Consider the following 25,732-nt stretch of genomic DNA (forward strand, 5'->3'; position numbering starts at 1 on the left):
CACTGAATTCCTCACAGTAGTTGTTCAAGGTTAAAGCCTGGATAATGTGAAGAAGGCAAAGGTTGTGATTCCTACTTCCTAATCCTATTCTTGGATTCCTCCATATCCCGGTACCTAGCATCTCAGTGTTTTCTCCCGGTTTGCAATTCTATTGCAGCCTGCCTGTGATGGTTAATTTTGTGTGTTAATTTGACTGGATCAGTGTGCCCAGAGATTTGGCTAAACATGATTTCTGGGTGTGTATGTGAGGGTGTTTCTGGATGAAATTAGCATTTGAATCCATAGACTGAGTAAAGCAGATCACCCTCCCCAGTGTGGGTGGGCTACGTCCAATGCCTTGAGGGTCTGAATAGAACAAAAAAATTGGAGAGTGGGAGAATTAACTCTCTGCCTGACTAGCTGAGCCGGAACATTGGTTTTCTCCTGTCCTTGGACTGGGAACCCCAGCCTTCTGATTCTCAGGCCTTTGGACTTGGAACGAACTATACCATCAGCTTTTCTGGGTCTCCAGCTTGCAGACAGCACGTCGTGGGACTTCTCAGCCTCCATAATCACGTGAGCAAGTCTTTATAATAAATCTCTCCCTATATATATAAAACTCCCTATGTAGATTATATGCATGTATGTATAACTATATCAATAGAATATTGGTTTACATTTATATAAAGATATACATGGGCTATATATATCAATAACCTACGTGTAATATATATAAAATAAGCTACTGGTTCTGTTTCTCTGAGGAGCCCGAATATGCTGCCCTCATTGCTATTGCTCCTATAGCGTGTGCCTTTCTATATTCTCATTAGAACTTCTCTCTTCTGTGCCCCACTCTCTTATCTTTTGCTGTCTCTAAACTGTCAGCCAGTTAATCTAACACACTAATCCAGTGTCCCCTTCGTACGTACAAGGTACATAGTTACATTGAGACAAGCAATCCCTTGGATCAATGTCCGAAGCTGAGAGAGTGTGGATAGGAATTTCAGACAGTGTGACAAGTTGGTGGGGGGGCAATAGCAGCTCAATCATACCTGTGTGCCTCCTTCATTGTCTAGGATTCACAATCCTACAGCTGTTTAGTTACTTACAGACACCCTCCCCCCGCCCTGCCCCGGGGCCCCTGCAGCTGAAAGCATGCTGTTATCCAGATCCATCTATGTGATTGGGGCCAGGTCTTTCCTCCTGCTCACAATGGAGCCAACAACTCGCTTTTAATTTAATTTAATTAATTAAATTTTTTTAAGATTTTTTTTTTTTAAGCAATCTCTACACCCAACCTGGGGCTAGAATTTACAACCCCGAGATTAAGAGCCGCACACTCCACCCACTGAACCAGCCAGCCAGGCGCCCCAACAGCTACTAGCTTTTGAAAGCGAAAATAAATGAGGGTAATTAAGTAACAGCTGAGATGTGTCAGGGATGTTTGGCCAGTTGCCCCCATCCTGGTCTCTGTGGAGATGTGCTCCTGTGAGAGAGCTTTGGGTGCTCTTCCGCCGGAAGAGAAAAATTCCAGGGAGAATGTTTACTGTCGTCCCCATTTTTCCATCAATTTCCTCATCGATGGCTCTGAAATGTTAGAATATATTTTGGAAGTGGAGATAAAACTACCACCCGAAACTATTCTGGGTGCATGAATCAAAGATTACTCTTTATACTGCTTATTCTCCTGGCTCTTAGTAATTTAATTGCAGCAAGCTTTTAAATATTGGCTTTTAACTTATCTGCAAAAAAGATAAATAAATAAAAGATCTAGTTAATTTAATCAATTAAGAGAAAATTGGGCCTAATTCCCATTCATCCATTTGGATCATGCAAAGCACAGATTTTTTGGATGGAAACCATCCCTTAAATATTAAATATTAAAACATAAATTGTAGTGGGGCGTGCAAGTTTATGGCCATACTATGTAATTTAGACTGAGATAGAATGTCTTCACTTCCATCTCACCACACAAAAATAAAAAGGACACTCATTTATGTAGTTTATCTACCATTGGTGAGGACAGATGAGAAAAAGACTTACGTTTTCATGAAAAGAATTCATAAGCAGAGTTTTAGAATGATCTTATTAGATAAGTCTGAGCTTCTGAAAAAATAAAGCAGAGCTTTGAAATTTGATATTTAAAAAAAGTGGAAAAAAATGAAGTATAATAAACACCCATTCATCTATAATGTTGTCATTTTGTCACATTTTCAAGTCCTTGTTAATAAAAAAAACTAATAATTAAGGACCCCTTTTGTACCCTTTATTAGAGGTGTCTGATCCTGGGCAGGTTGTCTAATCTCTGTGTTTCTGTGCATCAGTCGCTTCCTCTGTAAAATGGGGATCATACTATCCAATACCTTCCGTGGTTGTTGAAAGGTGTGAATGAGTGACAGTGTAAAGAAGGGAGAACGGAGCCTGACTCACCCCTGCATGAATGCCCTCCTCTGCCTTTGCTCTTACTCCTCCTCCTCCATCCCATTCATTGTCATCCTAGACAATGAAGGAGGCACACAGGCACTTTTCTTTTTTAATTTAATTTTATTATGTTATGTTAGTCACCATACAATACATCATTGGTTTTTGTTTTTTTTTTTAAGATTTTATTTATTTATTTGACAGAGAGAGACACAGCGAGAGAGGGAACACAAGCAGGGGGAGTGGGAGAGGGAGAAGCAGGCTCCCCGCAAAGCAGGGAGCCCGATGCGGGACTCGATCCCAGGACCCTGGGATCATGACCTGAGCCGAAGGCAGTCGCTTAACCGACTGAGCCACCCAGGCGCCCTATCACTGGTTTTTGATGTAGTGTTCCACGCTTCATTGTTTTCATACAACACCCAGTGCTCCATACAGTATGTGCCCTCCTTAATACCCATCCACAGGCTAACCCATCCCCCCACCCCCTCCCCCCTAAAACCCTCAGTCTGTTTCTCAGAGTCCATAGTCTCTCACGGTTCATCTCTCCCTCCGATTCCCCCCCCTTCATTTTTCCCTTCCTTCTCCTAATGTCCTCCATGCTATTACTTATGTTCCACAAATAAGTGAAACCATATGATAATTGACTTTCTCTGCTTGACTTATTTCACTTAGCATAATCTCCTCCAGTCCCATCCATGTTGATGCAAAAGTTGGGTATTCATCTGATGGCTGAGTAATATTCCATTGTATATATGGACCACATCTTCTTTATCCATTCATCTGTTGAAGGGCATCTCGGCTGTTTCCACGGTTTGGCTATTGCGGACATTGCTGCTTTTCTTAAGTTGCTCTATATCCTTCTAATCAGTGCTTGTCTGCTTTTAATACATGATGGTTATGTTTTTTTAAAATTTCCCTGTGTACATTTTACACGTTTGCCATACTGTGTCTGTCATCCTTTTGCAACCTGCTTTTTTCTCAGTGCTAGCTTTTTGAGACTCTTCATCTTGGAAGTTATAGATCAGGTTTATCCATTTTAATTGCACTATAATACTTGTTTAGCTGAATATTCAGTGACGCATTCCTCCATTTTTGCTCTGATGGGCATTTAGTTTATGTCTAGAGTTTTGTAACTATAAAAAACGCTGCTGTGAGCATTTATGCAGTGCCACCTGTATATATTAGGGCATGTTTCTGCTATATGGGGCTTCCCAACCCTCTTCACTTGGGTCCCTCTGCCAGATATCACTGTGCCTCTAAAGTAAGGCTACCCTGAGAGCTGAAGAGGTCGGTTTCTTGTGGCACAACCATAACCCCCTTACCATTTAGGGCAGACCTGTTGGGGGACTCTGCCCAGAATACTGGCCTTCAAATTAAGGTATGTGCACTATGGCAATACCCACCCCCACCCCGCTTTGTACACACATAGTCACGTGCACACACATACTGGAACTTTCCCAGTATGGATGGTTGCTAACGCAATCGATTTCCACATTCTAAACTTGACCTGCCAGAGGGCTACATGCAGTGTCCATCTCCTCATTCACTATCTCTTCCTCCCATTGTCCAAAAGAAAGGTCTCTTACCCACCCAGGATCTTAATACAGTATTGTGCCCCAAAGGGACAATTCAAAATATTTTGGGATCCACATAGTCTGCTTTAATTGAGGGCCTAGGAGTCTGCAATAGAGCCTCATGTCTTTCCTTGCACATATTTCTGTTAAAGGCAAAAACTTGGGTGGAATTTAAAATTCAGATAAAAGACAGGATGTCTAGCGAGGATGTGGAGAAAGGGGAGCTCTCCTACACTGTTGGTGGGAATGCAAACTGGTGCAGCCACTCTGGAAAACAGTATGGAGGTTCCTCAAAAAGTTGAAAATAGAGCTACCCTGTGACCCAGCAATTGCACTACTAGGAATTTACCCCAAAGATACAAATGTAGTGATCCAAAGGGGCATGTGCACCCCAATGTTTATAGCAGCAATGCCCACAGTAGCCAAACTATGGAAAGAGCCTAGATGTCCATCAACAGATGAATGGATAAAGAAGATGTGGTATATATATACAATGGAATATTATGCAGCCATCAAAAAAATGAAATCTTGCCGTTTGCAAGGACGTGGATGGAACTAGAGGGTATTATGCTAAGCGAAATAAGTCAATCAGAGAAAGACAAGTATCATGTGATTTCACTGATAGGAGGAATTTGAGAAACAAGACAGAGGATCATAGGGGAATGGAGGGAAAAATGAAACAAGATGAAACCAGAAAGGGAGATAAACCATAAGAGACTCTTAATCTCAGGAAACAAACTGAGGGTTGCTGGAGTGGAAGGTGGTGGAGGGATGGGGTGGCTGGGTGATGGACACTGGGGAGGGTATGTGCTATGGTGAGTGCTGTGAATTGTGTAAGACAGATGAATCACAGACCTGTACCCCTGAAACAAATAATACATTATATGTTAATAAAAAAAAAAGTAAAAAAAAAAAAAAGTAAAAAAAAAAAAAGACAGGATGTCTAGTTAAATTTGAATTTCAGATAAACAACAGGTAGTTTTGTATTATTTTAGTACAAGTATATCCTGAAATAGTATGTCTCAGTATGTGCCATGAAAACATTTATATTAAAAAATTGTTGTTTGCTGAAATTCAAATTTAATTGGGCATCTGTGTGTGTGTGTGTATATGTGTGAGAGAGACAGACAGAGTGAGAGAGAGTAGAAGAAATTCATGTTGCAAGTAAGTTAGTGTTTTATATTTTCTCGAACATTTAATCAGATTTGTAGAAGAAATATTTCCATTACCTTTGCAAAAAAATTACTGGACATTATAAATCCATATACACTCTTCATTTGTACTTAAATTTCCTGCTCATTGTCACCTATTAACCAATTCTTAGCTCATTTGTTCATTTTTATCATGTACTTATTAGATTTATATAACTTATGTATATTTAGTGGAATTTATTATAAAAATGCACTTAATCATTAATATACTTAATCATTGGTAAGCTTCATACTGCTAGTGGCCTCATTCCTTTTATTTTGTTGTTAACTTCATGAGCCCTGTTTCATTTTAGCAATAAGCAATATTCATATCTGGATACATGAACTAAATGAACAAAATTCTCCATTCATTCCATCAAAAGCATTTCCAATCAAAATTTACATTTTTACATTTAATACTTACAAATACGTGCAATACATTTTGGTTTTGGCCGATAGTAATTTAGTAGTAATTCATGTAATAGTAATTAGACTTAACAAGAATTAGTAATGTAAATTACTACTTAAAATAGTTATTTAGTGATAATTTTTTAAATCAAGAAAAACGTTTTTTTCAAGAAAAAAATTTTTAACCATCAGTCTTAAAGGCACATTTTTTTTTTTATTTTTTGCAATTTATCATTTACACATATCTGTAACAGGTGATAAGTTGATCAAAAAAAGATGTTCAAACATAAAAATGCATTACTTTAAGATAAACTTCAGTGGGATGTGGAATGGAAATACAAGTTTAAAAAAAAAAGATAAAATTTCTAAATGTTAAATGAGAGCAGTTTGTGTAATTTTAAAAATAGTATTTGTTACCTAATACCACTTTTGAATAGATTTAAATGAATGACATCACTGTTTTATTTTCTAAATGTCAGTATTTCTAACAATTGCAAAATTACATCTTCTGCAACTATTCACATTTATGATTTAAAATTTCACATGTCTAAAATTTGCAAGTGGTTGCATAGCTTTTCAAAATTACCATATGGAGTCCATGTGAAAAAACGTGGGAGCCCAACAGCTCGACAGCGTGCCTGACTGCTTGTAGGAGGCAGTGTATATCCTTAACTAGATTCTGCCAAATTCTGAGTCCTTGCCCCATTTTACACTCCCACTAACAGTATATGAGAGTTCTTGTAGTTTCACATTTTCTCAAACACTTAGCATTCTCAAACACTCAGCTTTTAAGGTTTTGCCAGTCTGAAGGGTGTAAAATGCTATCACTTTGTGGTTTTAGGTTTGCGCTTTTCTGATTACTGGTGGGGTTGAACTTCTTTATCATGTGTGATTTGGCCAGCTGTCATTTCCTCTTCTGTGGCTGCCTTCCTCATATCTTTGCCTGTTTTCCAATTGTTAATGTACATATTTGTAACGTGGGGAACTCGCTTTTACAACATGTTGATTTTTGCAGCTTATTTTGGGGCAAACACCTTTATACTTCTGTACCTACTAAGTATGACATAAAATGTGTGCATCAAGCATTGCATATGCGGACAACTGGAGTTCCTGGGAATATTTGTCCAGGGTTGCTGTTGCAGGTAGGTGAGGTTTTCTAGATTTGAATGATTTTAGGTGGTGGTGGGGGAGGAGGGGGAGGAAATAACATAAAGATGAATCTATTTTCTTACTTTCCACAACAATGTTTATTAATCCATTAACAAATGAAAGTAGAAAACCCTCAGAATGGGGTTATTTTTCAGATAATTCTCATTTTGAATGCATTTTATTTTTAACTCTGAAATATTAAAGAATTATGCTGGTAAAGTGCTTGTTCGAGGGAGGTAGACACCTTTGGCAAAATGCACCATCACAGCTAATCTTTAGGAGACAATACAGATACTCAGGTGAGAGAAAGTTATATAATAACTACTGTAATCCTAGAAACAGATATCTTTGCATGTAGAACAATTTTTATAATCTGGGAAGTGGAGGGGAGGTAGAGAGAGGAGAGAGTTGCAAGAGATTTTCCAGTATAAACAGTATACGGGGTTCAAAGCTCTGACTCTCTCCGTGATCCTTTTTAATCACTTTTATTTTTGGTAATATAATCTACTTTTTTTTCCTTCTTGACAAATTTCAATAATTATAATTATTGGGAAAAATAGGATTCATTTTTGTTGAAATTCACTTGGCAGACATCTTTGAAATAATATTTTTGTTCAAAAAGGTTTAACTTAATTTTTATAAAGCAATTTTTCCACAACCAATTATAGTCAGCACACTCCTTTTTTGGTAACTTTCAGAAGAATCCGTAATTGATCAGATGAAAGCAAAAACCACCCATTCCTACTTGAAAAGAATATGCCTGGTTTTCAATGCAATGTATGTCTGCTGTATTTGGAAGAACTGAAATTGTGAAAATTACTAAGCAGATTCCAAGATGATTTGGGAAGTTCTGGCTTGCTTCCCACCACTGACACGCAGGGATGTGCTGAGATTCCCACCACTGACATGCAGAGATGTACAAAGATTGGCCTCACGCACAAAAGTGTTCAAGAAATAGGTTCACCTAAATTAAGGGTTAAACTGTATGAAACCCAGGTGTCCCCAGTCTTCACGGATCTGTCCTCTCCTTGTACACCCTGAGTCACGTGGGGCGGCAGGGAGTCCTGTCTTCATTATCTTTCCCTCCCCAGGTATCTGAGAAATTTACAAGCGGCTGCATAGTTTTTCAAAATGACTTAATGGACTACATGTGCAAAAAACCCGTAGATGGCCAACAGCTCTACAGAGCGCCCAAAGTGAGAAACCATCCCTGTCCCTCCTTACCCCGTGTCGATCGTTCCTTATCACCTCGGTCAACTGTCCACCCTTCTTAGCTCACTTGTTGACGCTTGGTGGCTATCTCCTTCTTTCTGCTCTTCTGTGTCTGCTACCCAGCAAAGGTAGGCTCGGCCTTGCTTACGTCAGAGCTGAGCCCGGGCTGTCACACCGAGCAAACACTGCGTGTGTGTCCGTAGCACAGGGGAGTTACAAGATAGAAAATACGACAGCGGATCGCTGCCCCCACAGTCCACTGGCCACGCCTGTCTACAACAGGGAATTTTCCGGGGGCCTCACCTGAGCTCCCAGCTCCACCAGCCCCTCCCCGCAGTGCGAAGGCTTTGGACAGGCCGGGCTCTGTTCATCCTGCAAGCATGTAACGTGAAGGAAAACCAGTCCGTTCTAAAGCTGTGCTTACTGCCTCATCTATTCTAATATGCCATGGTTGTAAGATGTGGCATTATTCTGTGTGCCTCTAGCCCAGTCAGGGATTTATTGCCACCGGTGCTAATCACAAAGGTTTGGGGGAACCACAAAGGAAAGTTCAGAAGCCTGGGGCTAACATCGGAGAAGCTGTCACCACCCTGATAAAAGAATGAGAAGTGGGAGCTGTTACAGAAACCCGTAAGGAGAGAGAATGGTAGAGCAGGCTGCCTGAGTCAGGTAGGCTGCCAGGGAGAGAACAGGGCACTGCGTGCTCCGCCCTTCCTCTCCTCCCTCCTTCCCATCCCCCCCACCATCCCATCCCGCCCTTCTTCTCCTCCCTCCTTCCCATCCCCCCCCACCATCCCATCCCGCCCTTCCTCTCCTCCCTCCTTCCCATCCCCCGCCATTCCATCCCGCCCTTCCTCTCCTCCCTCCTTCCCATCCCCCGCCAGGCCTCCCGGTGGGTCCAGCCTGAGCTGAAGCAGAGGGCACAGGAGCATGTCTGCATAGAGTCAAGATCACGAGAAGTGTCGAAGGAGGACCTGGAGGGACGAATAGGAGACCTTTAAGAAGCCACTACAAAAGAAGGAATTCTGCCAGTTCAACTAGGAGACGCTGCTCCCTTATCACCTAGAATTTTTGGTTTACACTTACTGAAGTAAAGAACGCTGTTAGACATATAAAGGAAGGGATTTATTTTTATCACTTAGTACCTTTCTGAATTTAAAATAACGTTACACGTCGATGCCATATAATAATAGTGGAATCATTTTGAAACATTTCGTGCCAGATATTTTTTTTTCCAGTGGCCACAATAATAGTTCTTGTCCCATATGTGCTTCTAGAACCTTACTACTGCCACATGAAGAGGGAAAGCCTATTTCTTCCTGCTTGTATCTGCGCTAGTTTGTGACTTGCTTGTCACCAATAGGAAGCATCATCTCTGGCATGATTTCTGAAGCTAGGTCTGAAAAGATGATACAGATGCCACTTGGCTTGCTGAAATACTTGCTCTGGAGCCCAGGGCCTCTGTGTTAACGTCTCAGTGGTCTGTGGCTGCCATGCTGTGAGGGAGCCCAAACTCACTCAACTCCTGGGGGACCACGTGGACAAGCCCCCTACAGGAAGGGAGAAAGATGCTTGCCAGTCTCCAGCTGCTCCAGCTTCCCCCACCTCTGCTGTGTGGGTTCCAGCTTCTCAGGGGCTGCAACCTCATGAGATATTTCTTAACCAAAACCACCCAGCCAAGCCCTTCCTGAATTCCTGGCCCACAGAAACTGTGAGAAATAATAAAGTGATTGTTGTTTTAAGCTCCCTGGTTTTGAGAGGATTAGTGATACAGGAGTATGAACCAAAGCAATTTTAAATGTCAATTACACTCAACAGATGTAGAACCAATAATGTGTCTAATTAACTGAAGTCATGGCAGTATGAATAACCATGGCCAAGTCATGCACAGGCCATGACAACTATGTCACGTTGGTCCCCTGGCCAACAGCAATTGTGAAATGCCATCTATTTTAAGATGCATGGTGGTGGGAAAAAACATATGCTACTTAGCATTGAAAAAATGTGGTAAAATTGGTGCAAAGGAGGGACAAAGACAGTGAAAAGAGTTAGGGAACTGGTAGGTAAAGTGACTTATTTTGAAAAAGCTTAATATTTTGTCATTAAGATGATACATGCTCATTAACAAAAAATAACAAAATATAAAAACAAATGCAAAAAATCTACTAAGACAATAAAATCACCAAAATCTCACCATCCAGAGATAAAGTTCTAGATTTCTAAATGTACACGGACACACACATAGAAATGTGGGCATATGCATGCTTTATAAATAAATTCATCCTACACGACAGCCTATTTTTTTCTCACTTGAAAACATGTTGATTTCATGTTTCTACCTCAATGTATAAAACACTACCTTATTTCTTAATGATAGCAGAATATCTTATTTACTTAACCAATCATTTAATGATGGACATTTTGTTTTGCTTTATCTTTTCGATTTTGCTTTTACGATGATGCAAACAGGTATATCTATGCACATATATTTTCCCTATTGTGTAACTAGCTCTTTGTGGAGAATTTCTAGTTACAAGATTTTTAGATCAAATGGGTTGCCCAATTATAATTGCAATTGATAAAAATGCCTCCCAGAAAGGTTGTATCCATTCATACTCCTATCAACAGCTTTTGAAAATGCCAATATTCTGTCTCCTTTGCCAAAGAAGCAGTGCAGAGCATATCACCCTAAAGTGTGCTGCTTTGGTATATTGATTATTTTGAATAAAAGGCACTTGAAAAATGGCAGATGCAGGATGGGCACTCTGACCCTCCTTTTTATTCCTGAAGGTAGGAGATAAAACTCCCATGTGAAAGATGTCCTCCCTGTACCAGGAGGAAGGAAAACATTCTTATCAACAGTGACAGGGAACTGAGGCTGAGAGAAATCTGTTCAAGCAGACCTTGTTAAAATGAATCTTATCTTCCTTAGGCTCCCCATATAGTTACTTTTCTACAATTGCCTCTCTTTGTTCAACCTACTATAAAGCCTCTAGGTTTTACCAGTTCTTTGGGTCTCATTCTTTAGGAGGGCTCCTACATCATGTAAAACTTAATATAAATGTGTGTGCTTTTCTCCTGTTAATATTCCATGTCAGTTTAATTCTCAGGCCCAGCTGGAAAACCCTAAGAGGGTAGAGGTAAAAATTTGCCTCCCCTACAGCGGTATTTGGCTATTATTCATCTGATGCCAGTATTATGGTTTTAAAAGATTTCTTTTAAAAAGTTGTAGGCTACAAAATCAGGATACAAAAATCCATTGTGTTTCTATACATTAATAACAAACGATCAGAAAGAGAAATTAAGAAAATAATCCCATTTATAGTTGCATCAAAAAGAACAAAATACTTAGGAATAAATTTAACCAAGGAAATGAAAGACCTATACACTGAAAATTATAAGACGTTAGTGAAAGAAACTGAAGAAGACACAAATAAATGAAAAGATACTCTGTGCTCATGGATTGGAAGAATTAATATTGTTAAATGTACGTATTACCCAAAGTAATCTTCAGATTTAATGCAATCCCTATCAAAATGCTAATGGTATTTTTCACAGAGATAGAACAAACAATCCTAAAATTTGTATGAAACCACAAAAGACCCCAAATAGCAAAAGCAATCTAGAGAAAGAAGAATAAAGCTGAAGGCATTGCTCGCCTAAATTTCAAACTATATTCCAAAGCTATAGTAATCAAAACAGTATGGTTTTGGCATAAAAAAACACATAGATCAGTGGGACAGAATAGAGTACCCAGAAATAAACCATGCCAATATGGTCAATTAGTTTATGACAAAGGAGTCAAGAATATACAATGGGGGAAAGACAGTGTCTTCAATAAATGGTGTTGGGAAAGCTGGACAGTCTCACATACACAAAAGGAAAGAAACTGGACCACTATCTTACACCATACACAAATATTAACTCAAAATGGTAAAGACTTGAATGTAAGGCCTGAAACTGTAAAACTCCTGGAGAAAATATAACCAATAAGTTTCTTGACATAGGTCTTGAAGATGATGATTTTGGATTTGACACCAAAAGTAAAAGCAACAAAAGCAAAAGTAAACAAGTAGGACTACATCTAACTCTGAAGCTTTTGCACACAAAGGAAACCATCAACAAAATGAAAAGGCAAACTACTGGATGGGAGAAAATATTTGCAAATCATATGTCTGCTAAGGGGTTAATATCCAAAATATATAAAGAACTTGTACAACTCAATAGCAAGAAATATGGTTGAAAAATGGGCAGAGGATCTGAAGAATTTTTTCCACAGAGGACATATAGATGGCCAAAGATATGTGAAAAAATGCTGATCATTAATCATCAGGGAAATACACCTGTTTGAATAGCTATTGTCAAAGAGGTAAGAAACAACACATCTTCGCAAGGATGTGGAGAAAGGGGAACCCTTGTGTACTGTAGGTGAGAACATAAATTGGTACAGTTAGCACAGTATGGAGGTTCACAGTATGGAAGTTCCTTAAGAAATTAAAAATAGAATGATCATCTGATCCAGCAAACCCACTTCTGGGTATTTACCTATGAGAAACAAAAACACTCAAAAAGATATATGCACTCCCATGTTTATTGCAACATTATTTACAATAGACAAGATACAGAAACAACCTAAATGTCCATTGACAGATAAATGTATAAAGAAAATGTGGAATATATATACAGTGGAATATTATTCTGCCATAAAAAGGAATGAGATCTTGCCATTTGCAGCAACATGGATAGACCTTGAGGGCATTATGCTAAGTGAATTAAGTCAAAGAGAGAAAGACAAATACTATATAATCTCACTTATATGTAGAATCTAAATACAAAAACAAACAAACAAAAAAACAAGCTCACAGATGTAGAGAATAGCTTGGTGGTTTCCAGAGGTAGAGGTTGGGTTGTGAGTGAAATGGGTGAAGGTGGTCAAAAAGTACAAACTTCCAGTTATAAATAAATAAGTCATGGGGATGTAAGGTACAGCATGGTAACTGTGATTAATAATGCTGTATTGCATACTTGAAAGTTGCTAAAAGAGTAAATCTTAAAAGTTCTCATCATAAGAAAAAAGAATTCTATAACTATGTATGGTAATGGATGTTAACTAGGCTTATTGTGTTGATTATTTCACAATATATACAAATATCAAATCACCAAGTCGTATAGCTGAAACTAATATAATGCCGTATGTCAGTTATGCCTCAATTTAAAAAAATGGGGGGGGGCGGGGGTAAGTTTACTATAAAAATTGTTTTATTTGCATTTTAGAAAATAAACTGAATGTATCATTTTTTGGTCCATTCTAATTTATTTTATTTCTAAATTGACTATAGTCTTTGACCATTTTTTTTTTAAATAATTGATTTGTAAGAGCTCCTCATACAGTGGTAGTAAGTCTTTGTCCAACATGTGTGTTACTAAATGGTTTTCCCTAAGTCTCTTAAACTTCTATAATTGTGGTATTTTGTTTTTGTTTTCGCTGCCAGGAAATATTTAACTTCTATGTAAATTTCTATGGTTTCTGGCTTTGGTGTCAAGTTAAGAAAGAGACGTTCCACTCTATTGTTCTTGGAACTGTTTTCTCATACATTTTTTTCCATTTATTAACGCTCTTTATCCAACTGGAATTTAATTTATGAATGTGACTTTTCCCTAAAGTGGCTAGCTGGTTGTCCCAAATTATTTAGTGAATAACAATTCTTTCCCCTGTGATTTGAAGTGACACATTTGTTCTCTAAATTCTCATGATACTTGAGCATTTCTGGGATTTTTGACTCTGCTCCTTGGCAGTCTGTCTGTCTTCCCTGTGCCAATACCATGCATGCTATTCCCGTGGCTGTCATTACTATTACTGCTGAATACAATAGGGATGAGTACATCTTTTTATTTTCTAATTTGAGTTTTTGTTGTTAGTTACTATTGTAAATGTGGTAATTTTCTCATAGTTAAGGTTGGTATGTGAAAAGAGCAATTGCATTTTTGTATCTTTATTTTGAAACTAGCTATCTTACAGTTCTAAAAGTTTTGCAGTTTGTTTTCCTGGACTTCACAAGTAGAAAATTATATTAGCTGGAAATACTAATAATTTTGCATTCTCCCTTCAAGTAGGTATACCTCATTTCATTTTCTTGGTTAATTGCATTTTCTTCAATGTTCAGAACGATATTAAATAATTGTACTGATCTAAGATATCCTTATCTTATTTCTGTCTTTAAAGGAAATACTTCCATTATTTATCCACTAAGCATAATGCCAGCTTTAGAGTTACAGTGTATATGATTTTATAATATTCAGGAAATAGCCATTCAATCCTACATCATAGTTTTTTTTTAAAAAATCTCAAATATATTTGGAATCAAACAAATGTTTTTGGCAGCTAAGAGAGTATGGTATGTTAATTTATTTACTAATATCAAATTATCCTTGCAGTCTAGAATGAATTACACTTATTCATGATCTATTATCCTTTCAGTATTCCATTCAATTATCTCTTCTAATATTTTATTTAGGGTTTTTTTGGTCAATATTCATAAGTGAGTTTGGTTAGTAGCTTTCTTTTTGTTAAGATTTGGCAATAATGTCATGTTGCTTATAACATGTATTTGGAATGTATCCTTTTCCTTTAAACTGTTCCAGGGCTCAGCAGAGAAGTTTATCCTATTTGGCTTTTAAAGATTGGGTGCCTGGGTGGTTCAGTCAATTAAGCGTCTGCCTTTGGCTTAGATCATGATCCCAGGGTCCTGGGATTGAGTCCTGCATCAGGCTCCCTGCTCAGTGGGGAGACCCTCTGCCTCTTCCCCCACTACCCCCTGCTCGTGCTCTCTTGCTCACTCTCTCAAATAAATAAATAAAATCTTAAAAAAAACCTTTTTTTAAAGGATTTGCTCACATGATTATACTGGGTCTTTCTGAGAGGTGGCTTTTAAAAAAAGCTTTTTTGTTTTCTTCTGACTTTGGTTTCAAGGTAAGAAAGACTTTTCAATTTAATTTTATTAAAAGTGTTTGGTCACACTTTTGTATTGCCTGTTAAAAATGTCTATCTTTAGCTAATTTTGTGCTTGTTTTTTAAGAAGATATTATATCATATTGGGTTAAATACTAATTAAATATTTTATGCTAATATTTTGATAAAGAATGTATTTTTCAAGCAGCACAACAACTCTGACAACAACAACAACAAAATACTTGGCTGAGTTGGCCATAGCTGAGTTAAATTTTAACTGGTGACAGTTACCCTAATTTCAAAGTTGAATATTATTACATAAGATTTGCCCTATGTATGCAAGGCTCAAAAAAACTTTTCTTCTTTATGGAATTTTTTTCTAAAAGCTTTTTCCGTATTTCTCTTTTGGGGATACATAGATATCTGATTTCACATTTCTCAGTCCCTTTCCTAAGCCAAGAAGAGAAGCCCATCCTCTCTGAAAGAATTTGTCTTCATGCAACAGTGAGATCTCACGGGCAAATTCTTAGCGATGTGATTGTCTTCTGGGTGCAGAACTCTAGTGGCCTGGGGCTTCATGAATGCTAGGAGACATCACCGGTTAGAGGAAAGGAGACAAGAATAAGAGAAACCAGACCAAATAAGCTGCAGAAACCTGCACTACTGATCTGGCCACACTTTCCCCACCTTCCTCTTACAACCCAGGGAAGCTTCCAGGAAAGCTCATACTGGATCTAGAATTTCTATAAGGATTTCCTCACTCATGATAAGATTCAACAATCTAACTTTAATACTAGACTATGTGGTGAGTGCATTCTTGAGCTTGCTATTACTTGAAATGATGAAAATACAATTTTCTGAAGCTAAAATGGAATGCTGATGATACGAAAAGATTTCATATTGATATTTAAATGACTGAAATATATAATTAGTATTAAATTGCTTTTTAAAAATAGAGTTGATCTAGGCATTTGGCTTGGGAAAATGATCAGAAATAAGGTAAAGATTTGTATACAAATCAATTTATCTCAACATTATTTCTGTAACCTTTATAGAGCCACCATCCAAAAGTTGTTATATGAGCAAAGAAACACAGATTAGTAACAATAACAACCAAACACAATTTCAAAATAATTCAGGTTCTGTATTCATTAGGGTCCTTTGATTATAAGCACCAAAAAGTAACTGTGGCTTACTTAGGCAACAAGGGAATTTGTTGGAAGGATGTGGATAAACCATGGATATGAAGGGAAAGTTGAATATCTAGTTCTTGTAAAAGATGGTCAAAGGAACAAAAGAATGATCCCCATAGGGCATCACCATCAGGATGAACTAGTCCCAAGTGCTTCCCATCCTTTGGTCACTTTACTCAAGATTCAAATACCTGGAAAGAAGATTCTGAATAGCCTTACTTGTCCACCATTTGACCAGGACAACACTGATACCTCGAGTAACAGTTTTTTTGTTGTTGTTTGTTTTTGTTTTTTTTACCACGACTCCATAGAATAGAGAGGGATAGCAGAGATTGACATCTCTGGGATGCCATAAACTACATTCACGATTTCCCTTGCAGCTCAGTGGGGACTATGTGACTGAATTCTCAGCCATGGAATGGGGCAAAAGTGATGTATGCCATCTCCAGCTCTGGCCCCTTAAAACTCCTGCAGGATTGGTTCTCTCTGCTCACCTCCATGCAGGATGCTGAAGGACCAGTGCAAGACTCAGAGGCCCTGGGGGATGTCAGATCCATCCATGGAAGTTGCTGAGTTCCTACGTCATCCCATGAAGGCCACCCACCGAACATCCATTAGAGAGTGACATGTGCAAGAAATAAACTTTAATGAAATCTGGGGGGTTGTTTGTTTCAGAAGTTAGGGTGCCCTAATAGTCAAAGATGAATGGTGGGCTGGCAAAAAGAACAAAACAAAACAAAAAACTGATTCCATTTCCGTTTTCATACTTGCCATTTTAAAAGCACAGTGAGGAGGTTAGAGAGACCACTGCAATAGCTCTCATCTCCCATCTATTTCTCTCACATAGCTACTCCCACATCTTATCCTCATATTCTCAGAAAATTCCTCTTCCAGTCCTAGAACACACACTTCTTATTCTTCAACCTCAACCTCACTTCTTTCCTTCCAAATCTGCATCACAAAATCTCAAAGGATCATTAAGTGAAATACCTGAGGGTGGGAGAGAGAGAGAAACCAAACAGCTGTCAGCAAAGGGGAAATAGTGGGAAAATTCATTTTTCCCACAATAAAGAATATTGTAACATTTATGACAGTGAAAATTTGGAAACCACTTAAATGTGAAACATTTGGAAAATGGTTAAATAAATTATGGCACACTTGGTACTGGATGTATGAACAAGATATAGTCCCTATGCTCATAGAGCTTATAGTCTAATAGAAATATTTTACAGCCATCAACAACAAACATGTTTTGAAAATATAGTTAATAATATGAAAAGAAAACTAATGGTATAATATCTAGTGAAAAACTCCAGGTAAGGAGCTGCATATATAGTAATAAAATCCCAATTTAAAAAAATGATATAAGTAAGTCTTTATATATATGTGTGTTTGTACATAGATATGTAAGTGTGTATACCAAACTGTTAAAAGTGATTATCTCTGGATATTGACATTACAGGGGATTCTTCTTTCCTTTTATATACTTTTCTATATTTTCAAATGTTAAAGATAAGTAAATTTTTAATAGTGGGTTTACAAACTATTATTATTCTTTCCCTATAATTTCCTACATTTTTCAAATGTTAACAGAATGTATAATTGGAAAAAAGCAGCAATTGGTTTTCAGTATTTGATAACACTGTGTACTGAGAGATGCTGAAGTGGCCTCCTGATTTAGTAGACTTTTGCCTCCAATAGCTCCATAGACCTCTGTGTGTGTGTGTGTGTAATCTATTATGTATTATACATATAATCTAATTGGATTTTTACAACAGAGTGGAGTATTCCCAAAGCATAAACAATTTGCATATGCTTACTTTGACTATGTCACCATGGACTCTAATGAAATTGAGCTTACTTCCCCTTCAAAATACAAGCACTAGAATTTCATCAGATGGCTTTTAAGCAAGCAAATTCATATCCTTAAAATATGGAGATGAAATGATTAAGAGCACTGGGCAATTCTGTTCAAATTTATTTAGAAATTTTGCTATGCTTTCCTCTTGCCAATATAGAAATCTATAGAGATATTAAAATGCAATTTACATTGTGCTTAAAGAAAATGACTTTTGCTTAATACAATACAGAGCCACTGAATGCTAACCCCCATGACATGTGTGCCTCCTTGAACTACCAAATACCATTGAGAGGAGTGAGTGAATTATCGTAGGTGATTTTAATTTAGATTACTAAAACACTTCCATAGACATAGAAGTCTGAGTTGATTAAACTTTAAACTTATCTGATTATAGCACTTATTATATTATGGTTGAAGTTACAGGAAAGTACTTCAATTGATTGGATAATTATGAATAAATAGGGAAGGATATGACTTAGAAAATGTGTTTCAATTATTTAAGTGATTACTATATGAAGGAAATTAAGAAACTGAAATTGACTTGACACTGTATCAGATTGCCAGGCAGAAACTCTGACCATGAATAACTTCATGGTGTCTATAATGCCATCAGTTTAGACATAGGTCTTAATTATTCTCTTAGTTTACTATTTACTTAGTTTAAGAGATAAAAAGATAAGGATAAAAATATGAAAATTCAACTAATAGAAGCATTTCACCAATTGGCAATTTGTCTCTAGCTCATTACCTCAGTTGTTTTTAGAGAAGTCTCCCTACAAAAGTGCGATTAGGTGTGCTAAACAGATCTCAGAAAAGGAATCATGAAAGGTATTTTTACTGGTTCATTTGGTCTCAGACTTCTAATTCCCATTGACAGAGGGGATCTTGTCTTGTAATTTAAATACCCGTAAGATGTTATTCTATCAAATCTTTTCTTTTGCTGAGGCTATGAGTAGTTGGATAAATTCCTGGCCACATACGTAGGAAGTGGTAGAAGAGCAAGTCAAAGGCTGCTTTTCAGATTCTAAAGCCCACACATCCTCCCAGTTCCCAGGATGCGTGCTGCCATGTCCCATTGCATCAGACTTTGATCAACTTGGAAGACTTTTTTCAGGTTCATCAAATCTTTCTAGTCACGTGACCACAGATGACTACATCTCTCATTCGAGTGGAACATTTGTTACAATTGCTGAACCAAAATTGATAAATTATTATTAACCGAAGTCCATAGTTTACATGAGGGCTCACTCTATGTGTTATACATCCTATGGGTTTGCCAAATGTGTAAGGACGTGTAGCCACCATTATAGTGTCATACAGAGTAGTTTCACTGCTCTAAAAATTCTCTGTGTTCCACCTATTCATTCCTCCTTACCCCAGGCCCCTGGAAATCACTGGTCATTTTGCTGTCTCTGTAGTTTTACCTTCTCAAGAATGTCATATAGTTGGAATCATGCAGTATGTATCCTTTTGAGACTGGCTTTTTTCACTTAGCAACATGCATTTAAGGTTCCTCCATGTCTTTTCATGGCTTGATAGCTCATTTATTTTTAGCACTGAATAATATTCCATTTTCTGAATGTACTACAGTTTATCCATTTGTCTACTGAAGGACATCTTGGTTGGCAATTATGAATAAAGCTGCTATAAACATCCATGTGCAAGTTTTTGTGTGAACAAAACCACACAAAATTTTCCATTCCTTTTGGTAAATACCAAGGAGTACAATTGCTGAATCATATATAGGGATATTTTTAGTTTTGTTAGAGACAGCTAAATTGTCTTCCAAAGTGGCTGTACCATTTTGCATTCCCACTAGCAATAAATGAGAGCCCTTGTCCACATCCTTGCCAACATTTGGTGTTGTAAGTGTTCTGGATTTTGGCCATCCTAATAGGTATGTAGTGGTATCTTGTTTTAATTTACATTTCCCTGATGATATATGATGTATGCTTATTTGCCATTTGTATATCTTCTTTGACAAGGTGTCTATTAAGGTCTTTGTCCCATTTTTTAATTGGGTTGTTTGTTTTCTTATTATGCACAATCTAATTTAATGTAGTTCTCAATCTTTATAAATAAAGTCTTTTACCTTGTTTCTTGCATAACTCTCCCCTGCCTTCTCAAATAAATTACCAGGTTTGTTTTGCTAATATATTAAGATTTCTTGCATTTATGTTCATGAGTGAGGTTTGGTTTGTAAGTTTCTTTTCTTGCAATGTTTTTAGCAAGCTTTGATAACGAAGCTTCATAAATTATATTAGATAGTGTTCTCTTTGTATATTCTTTGGTAATATTGTCCTGTAAAGCCAACTTTCTGTGAGACTATGATTTTTTTTGTACAGGTTTTTAATTACAGACTCAGGCTTTCAAATTGTTATGGACTGTTCAGATTTATTATTTCTTCTGTATCAGTTTTTGTAAGTTTTATTTTTCTAGAAACTTATCTAATTCATCTCTTCTTTTTTCTTCAGCTAATATCTCCAGGAGTTGATAAGTTTTATTATTTTTTTAAGCACACAAGTTTTGGCATGGTTAATATTTTCTATTGTAAGTATTATTTCTAGTTCATTAATTTCTTCTCTTCATTATCTTACATTTTCTGCTTTATTTTAATTTTCTATGTTTTTAGGCTTTCTTGAGATGAATGTTTATCTCATTGATTTTAGTCTTCTTTGCTAAGACATACTTTAAAATTATACATTTGTCTCTAGTTGTGTTTTATGAGTTTTGACATGCCATTTTTTATTGAAGTATAGTTGACACATAATGGTATATTCATTTCAGTTGTAAAACATAATGACTGGACAAGTTTATACATTATGCTATGCCCACCAGAAGTTTAGCTACCATCTGTCACCACATAATGCTATACCATTGAATATATTCCCTATGCTGTACCTTTCATCCCTGGGACTTATTCATTCCATCACTGGAAGGCTGAACCTCCCCCCCGCACTTCACCCATTTTGCCCATCCCCCTACACATCTCCCCTCTGGCAACCACCAGTTTGTTCTCTGTATTTATGAGTCTGTTTCTACTTTGTTCATTTGTTTTATTTTTTAGATTCCACATGTAAGTGAAATCATATGGTATTTGTCTTTCTCTGTCTGGCTTATTTCACTTAGCATAATACCCTGTAGGTCCATCCATGTTGTCACAAATGGCAAGATCTCATTCTTTTTTATGGCTGAATAATATTCCATTGTATGTATATGCCACATCTTTATCCATTCATCTATTGATGGACACTCAGACTGCTTCCATATCTTGGAATTCTAAGGGGAGACTTTTCCCCAACTCCTTCCACAGCCAAGGTCAAGAGAGTCATGTATTCCTATTGTCTCCCTCAAGGGTGAAAATCCTTGGTAGGAGGAGGAGTTTCAGATTCAGTTAGAAGTCTCTGACTTCTTCCCTTGTTTTCACAGATCTGTTTCCCGTCTCCCTTAGGTCTGTTAAATCCCAGGCTCTGGACCTCCTAGGGTAAATGGTAAGCTAATGCCTGCTTTTAGCTCTTAAATAGTTCTTTCTTCACTGGCTCAGCCATGAATTAAAAAGGGTTTAAAAAGATTTCATGCAGAATTTTAAGTGTTAGGGTCGTTCCAGGAGCAGTTTCTGTAAAGTCTAGTCAACCATATTGCTGGTACAGACGTCTCCCCCTTGTTATTTTATAATTTGTGATTCTAAAATGACTTGATTAATGACTATTATGCTATGGTCACATTTGTTACACACCAACCCTTCCCTGTTTGCATTTGCCTAGGTGTACATAAGTCCAGTACAGTTTGACTAAAAGGAAGGGAAATTCAGCCGTGATCTGGAAGTTTAGTACATTGTACACATCAAACATTTAGATTATTGATTAGATTCTTCATCACTAAGAGGTACAGTGTTGTCGAGACACATCAACAGTCTGCATGTCCTGACTTGCTGCTATTGTTTGAGATATAAGAATAATTCATCCATTTTGGTTTTGGCTCATCTTGTCATCTCACTGCTGCTCTATCTTTTGTTTAAAAATACCAACCACATTTTAAAAATAGCAGGCATTATTTTAGAACTAGAGGTTAGTATAAGAGTGCAGCTAAGCTATGGTGACATATAATTCTGATGATAATCAATTCCTTTCTTAGCATATTCTCTTGAGGATGGGATGACATAGCAGAGGACATTAATATCACCAGTCACACTGATACATTACTGAACTTTTTATTTTGGAGCATTAGGAAAAACTTGGAAACCAAAGAGTAATTTGGGGTTTGTTAGGGAGTTCACTAATGATGATTTCTGTTATAATTTATTAATCCCATTTTACCCACATGGAATTTCAGACTATTAATCAGATGATTTACCAATATATTGAGAAGTGCCATAAACTAGGAGAAAAATAGAAGCAAACATATTAGTTCTTATGAATAAACCAAGCTTCTTCCTAGAATTTTCTTCAGACAGTTTCTAAATAATGAGACGTGCCAAGTTTATAGTAGAGGGTCCTACTGCATTTATTGTTTCACTTGTTCTACAAGCTGGAATAAAATGGAGACTTGTTCATTAATGTCCATCCGAGGTCAACAAAGCACAAGGAACACTAGAACAGTTTGTTATTGTTCTAAGCTCTCACTGGTGTCCACAAATATTCTTCTTGCATGAAAATGACACACAATAGTAATTCACCTTAAGAGGGTTGTTAGGGGGGATTGACTTCAGCAATGAAGACAGATTTGGTCTAAATTACTCACACCTGCCAGTTGAGTAGCCCAACACCTCATCTGACGACAATAACAGAGGAATAATAATCAAACAAGCTGATGTTGCTGTAGTGTTTTATAATTTACAAAGAGGTTTACCTTTTTCAGACTCTCCCATGAGCCCCTTGAAGTTGACAAGGGCAGGATTTTATTTTATTTATTTATTTTTTTAAGATCTTATTTATTTGACAGAGAGAGACACAGCGAGAGAGGGAACACAAGCAGGGGGAGTGGGAGAGCGAGAAGCAGGCTTCCTGCAAGCAGGGAGCCCGATGCGGGGCTCGATCCCAGGACCCTGGGATCATGACCTGAGCCGAAGGCAGACGCTTAACGACTGAGCCACCCAGGCGCCCCAAGGGCAGGATTTTAAATTCCTCCTTTCACAAACGAGGAAACCAAGGCTTAGAGAGATTACATGACACAGCTGAGACTGAATTTCCGGTGTCTTGATTCTCCGTAGAGTGTCCTGTTGCCATTCCAGCCTGGTGATTCGGCAGGGCTCTTGTTGCTGCGGGAGGAGAGTCCAAACAAAACAGAGGATAGATCTTGGCCACATGGACACGATTTCCTGACACTCTCATGTTATGAATTTCCTGAGGCCTCTCATGTTATGACTTCTGTGTGCTTAACCAATACCTTAAGCATCAATTATTTTGGAATAAAACAAAATAAAACCAAACACATAAAAAAACTTTTACCAGGAAGTGTTTGGTGAGTGCAATGAAGGGAGAGGTTGGAAAGGTGAGAGGGTGTGGTACTTTGGGAGTTTATTCTTTTATCTTTTTTTTTCTGTTATTAATCGAGTTAATCTTGTTTCCTTGATTCTCAGTGGTATGAAGTTCTCTGGAACGTTCCTCCCGTGTCATGCCTCCCTTTTTTGCCCTGCTCTTGATGTTGCATTGGATGGAGGTGGTTAATATACTGGAGCCCGGTGAAGTGACAAAGAGCATTTCTCAAAGAAACCTGAGCAAAGTGATGTGAATGTTTGACAGCTTTTCTTTCACTTGTATGAAGACCTGAATGCTCCTGGAAGCCACTTTTCTAAGCCCTCTCCAGGTTTTGCCATGCAGGTCCATGTCCAAATGGAAACCAGCTTCCTGAAACATGAATTGAGGAATTGTCCAGTAGAGAGATTCAGAATGGCAAGAGAAGACAGTGCCCTGAGGTTTGTCAGACTGTTGATGTGACAGGTTTGGACCAAAAGTGTCTAGTTTCATTGCATTTTATTGTATTGGAGGGTCTTTTTTTTTTTGCAATAATGGGTGCTTTTCTTTTTCAACTACTCTATCCAACCTGTCACAAGCCCTGTATGGCCCACCTTTTCAATAGTACATCTCCATTCCTCTCTCTGTGATCCCACTACCTTGCCTGGTTCAAGCTTGAGCACTTCTCAAATACACTAATCCATCAACTTTCTAACCAGTCTCTCTGCCTCCATTTTGGTCCCCACCCCCACTCGCCCTTCCTGGTGCTGTCTGAGTGGGATTGTTATAAAATGCAATGCTAATCACGGCACTCCTTATGCAGACTCTTTCACTGTTGTCTTATGCTTTTCACTAGTTTAGCACAGAAGACTTTCCAGATGTTGGCTCTTACCTCCTCCATAGCCTCGTTTTTCACTCAAGTACCCTTTGTGTAGCCAAACTAAACCACTTGCAGTTGTCTGAAAGTGTCATGGTATCCCAGAGAAGTTACTTTAATCCTTCATCAGGGATAACCCTACCGCCACCCAGATGTTGAACTGATTCGAGAACTTCCAGACAGTCAAGGATGATGTGGCAGGATGATGTCCTCAGCTCCTGCCTGTTTGTGCGAAGGGACCATCCACAGGATATGATTCAGGGGCAAGCATGTTCCCTCTCCCTCCTTCTGCTCTCAGTGAATGCAACTGTGCCTGAGTATCGTATTGCCCGCAATAGTCCTTGTCGCATTAAGGTGTTGTCTTCAAATGTCAAAGACAACAAGAGAGTAAGTGGCCACAAAGAGGTTTAAATCCATTCTTTAGAAAACTGAACCATGGAGCGCCTGGGTGGCTCAGTTGGTTAAGCATTTGCCTTCAGCTCAGGTCATGATCCCGGGGTCCTGGGATCCAGCCCCGCATCGGGCTCCCTGGTTGGTGGGGAGCCAGCTTCTCCCTCTGCCCGCCGCTCCCCCTGCTTGTGCTCTCTCTCTCGCTGTGTCTCTGTCTGTCAAATAAATAAATAAAATCTTAAAAAAAAGAAAAGAAAAGAAAACTGAACCAGAGTTTCCTTTTCAAAGGAGATTTCCCTCAGACCACGCAGTAAATGGTGACAGCTGGGCTGGAACCCAGGGCTCTCGGCCTACGGTTCTGTGTTCCCTGTGCTGTGACTTGCTGCCAGTTAGGTCATTCTCAGCCCCTGTGGGGGTGACTAGCGCGCTTGCCCAGATGCAGACGCCTGGGCCCTGCCCCCAGTCATTCTGGGCCAGCAGGTCTCTGCGGACTTGGGAAGCGCCATGTTCTGCCATCCCCTGGGGCATCGTGATGCGGGATAGAGAGGAAAGGCTAAGCTCATCAGAGCACAGCCATTCCGGTTCTCAGGGAACTTGGGAGTCTGTGGGGAGACCTAGGTCTGCCAGTGAGGCTTGTATGAGAGGGGAATGTTGGAGAGGGCCAGGGATGTAATCTGCTGCCTTGTGCTTCTTATAGAAAATGTTAGTTATCTTTAAAAGGAACAGAATTAGGCTCTTGAAATGTACCCTCTACTTAGAAACAGTAACTGCCATAAGTAGATCTGAGAGGAATATCATCAGACCAATGTCTGAGGGGGGTGGGGGATGGGCCACTGAGGGCTCAGTCAGTTCTCCCTCCCCCACAGGGTACTGCTCTCGTGCATGGCCCTGGGACTTTCACCAGTTAGTCATACTGTGGGGAACAGTTGTTGGTCCCTTTCCAAGCTTCTGTGGTTGGGGCTATTTGTGGCTTGGCTCTGGATTTCCTGGTACGTTATCCACAAAGGGCATCAAGAAGGGAGTGGTAGCTTATCACTTAGCACAGGCTTTATACTGCAGAATTTCCCGATACTGCT

The 25,732-nt window shown here is 38.5% G+C and overlaps 2 long non-coding RNA genes across 2 annotated transcripts; both read left to right on the plus strand.

Moving 5' to 3' along the window:
• Positions 1-24,946, plus strand: LOC118537677 (uncharacterized). The gene is made up of 4 exons (XR_013449688.1): positions 1-555; positions 20,411-20,486; positions 21,366-21,427; positions 23,515-24,946. It is a non-coding gene; the product is annotated as an uncharacterized LOC118537677 (long non-coding RNA).
• Positions 7,764-12,109, plus strand: LOC118537679 (uncharacterized). The gene is made up of 3 exons (XR_013449689.1): positions 7,764-7,917; positions 8,424-8,602; positions 11,941-12,109. It is a non-coding gene; the product is annotated as an uncharacterized LOC118537679 (long non-coding RNA).
• Positions 24,947-25,732: the final 786 nt, after the last annotated feature.

Source organism: Halichoerus grypus, chromosome 7 (genome assembly GCF_964656455.1).
Source record: "Halichoerus grypus chromosome 7, mHalGry1.hap1.1, whole genome shotgun sequence".
Taxonomy (NCBI): domain Eukaryota; kingdom Metazoa; phylum Chordata; class Mammalia; order Carnivora; family Phocidae; genus Halichoerus; species Halichoerus grypus.